Below are 2,719 nucleotides of genomic sequence, written 5' to 3' on the forward strand. Positions count from 1 at the left end.
GAAAAGAAATAGTCTCTCTGTCTCTCTTTCTCTCTCTTCTCTCATCAGTTGATATCCATATTCCATATTGAGAGAACACTCAAATTCAGCAGTGTGATTGTCTGGAGAAGTCCCCAAGAGGAAGTTTAAGGAAGTAGGTAGGGATATAGGGATATTGGGGTGCCTCCCTGTCTGTCCCAGCACTGAGTTCAGAAAAGACTGGATTCTGCATGTGGGCAACACCCAGTATGAGAGGGAGAAGAGCTATTGGAGAGGGAGACCATGGCAGAAAGATGTGGCTCTCTGTTCTGCACTTATCATTGAGGAAAGATTTGGAAGAAAGGAAAGAAGAAAGCCACTAGATACAGTTTCATATTATTGAATGAGTGAAAATTTTAATGATATGGAATGGTGAGAGAAAAGACAGTATTTAGACAACGTGAGAAAAGGGACTGAATATAGAAGCACATTTTGTGTTTGGAATCCAGCTTGACATACTTCAGCTTTCAGGTCACTTTACACCACTGAGAATTCACACATGATTAAAAGTGTCACCATTCCACGTTTTCCAAATCATTACTAATTTTTTTTTTTTTAAAGAGAATGCTGGGGCATACACAAGGAAGGGGAAGCAGATTGTAAGGTACGGAGGACTATTTTCTACTCATTTTTACCTCTATCTATCATCTATCTCTATGATCATCTATCTATCATATACCTGTCTGACTGTCTGTATATCTGGGGGTGTTGCTTGAGACACATTCCCACTATAGAGCCCAGGCTGGCCTGAAACTCATTTGTAGTCAAGCCTTACCTCAAATTGTAATTCTGCTGCTTCAGCCTCCTGAGCACTGGGTTCACAGGCCTTCACCACCACACCTGGCTTTCATTTTCATTTTCAAGATAAAAGCAAAATAGAAAGAAGAATCGGTCTTTCATTTATTATGATAGTATTTTCATCTTGTTAATTTTTCACCCATTTGGATCTTGAAGACATTTTAAAGGTATTTGATTTCCTTTTACAGTATAAGTAGTTCAGAACATATAAATAAATAAATTCAGATGTTTCAAATTAAGTCATAAGTAAATAAGATAAACGATAGCTAGAAAGAAACTGAACTCTCCAATGCAGAATATAACATCTTATGAAGTAAAAAGGAATTAAAATATATGTGATAATTAGGATGCATGTTTTAGCTTGTACTACATGTGGCACATTTAACAGTATTTTAAAATACACAGAACTCATTTTTTAATTGTATACTTTCAGAAGATTTTATGTATTGAAAAGCAAAATAAAACAGGGTGGGGGGTATGGGATGATGAAGTTTGATGTGTTCATTTCGATATTTAGGAGATTTCTTTCAGACACATGAATGGCATAGAGAGAAACCATGTGGCTGCCTGGGGAAAAACATTCCAAGGAAATGTATGATCAAAACAAGCCCTTGATGATATCTGCATAGGTACTCAATATAATGAGATTCAAATGAGTTTATAAATATTAGCTGTTATGTTGTTATTACATGGCATGCTACAGAGTGGCATCTTTATTTTTCTTGAGAGTTGTGAAAAGGAGACTCAATGTTAAATTTCAAAGCCTCGTTATCCAACCAAGTAGGAATACCAAGACAAAATAAATATATTGCATTAAATGCAATCAAGTATTTGATGATTAATGGCATATTCTGAGATGGATGGGTATAAGAATGTTATTATATTTTTATTTTCAAAGTATAAATGTGGTCTGCAGAGATAGGTCAGTGGTTAAGAACACTGGTTGTTCTTGCAAAAGACCCGGGTTCAAATCCCAGCACCCACATGGCAGCTGACAACTGTCCTAACTCCAGTTCCAGGGGCTCCAACAGCCTCTGCTGTCCTCCACAGACATTGCACAAATGTGCGCACTTACCTACATGCAGGCAATACACACATACACATAAAATAAAAATAATAAATAAAATTAAAATATGAATGTACACTGGGCTGGAGAGTTAGCTTAGTATTTGAGAGCACTGGCTGCTCTTCCAGTGGACCAATATTCAGTTCCCAGCACCTACATGGTTGCTCACAGCTGCCTATAGCTCCAGTCCAGGGGATCTTTCAACTTCTGGCCTCTATGGGTATTCCATTGCATGGGTGTACTTACAGAAATTTGAGCAAAACACTCATAAACATAAAATAAAAATATTGAAAAAATTTAAAAAGAAAATGAACTAAATCCAGAATATTAAAAAAAAATTATATATAGCATACTAGTATTTTTTTGGTCTTTTTGAGACAGGGTCTCCCTGTAGCCCCAGCTGACCTGGAACTCACTATGTAGACCAGTTTGGCCTCGAACTCATAGAAATCTGCTTGCCCCTGCCTCCCAAGTGCTGGGATTAAAGGCGTGTGCCACCACACCTGGTTATATTTTTTATGTAGCGTATATATGCATAAATATACTATTTGGGGAAAGGATTTTATACTTATGTTCTGTACATTTACACCTGTTGCTTTGCAGTTATAATCTATTTTGTAATAAATGACAGTAAAGTAGATGATGGTGGCATGGGTTAAGAATGACACTTGATTATTTTTTCATCTCCATGACAATAATGAGAAGGGGCCTCACTTACTTTTTGCTACTCAAATCCTCTAGGGAAATGATGATTTTTTTATAGGGGTCACTGTATATTAATTTTCAAATTAAATTTATAATGAAAATTGCTCTTTCAAACCAATGAATTTTGCAGGA

This window comes from Nannospalax galili, unplaced genomic scaffold (genome assembly GCF_000622305.1).
Source record: "Nannospalax galili isolate Female #2095 unplaced genomic scaffold, S.galili_v1.0 scaffold16, whole genome shotgun sequence".
Taxonomy (NCBI): Eukaryota; Metazoa; Chordata; class Mammalia; order Rodentia; family Spalacidae; genus Nannospalax; species Nannospalax galili.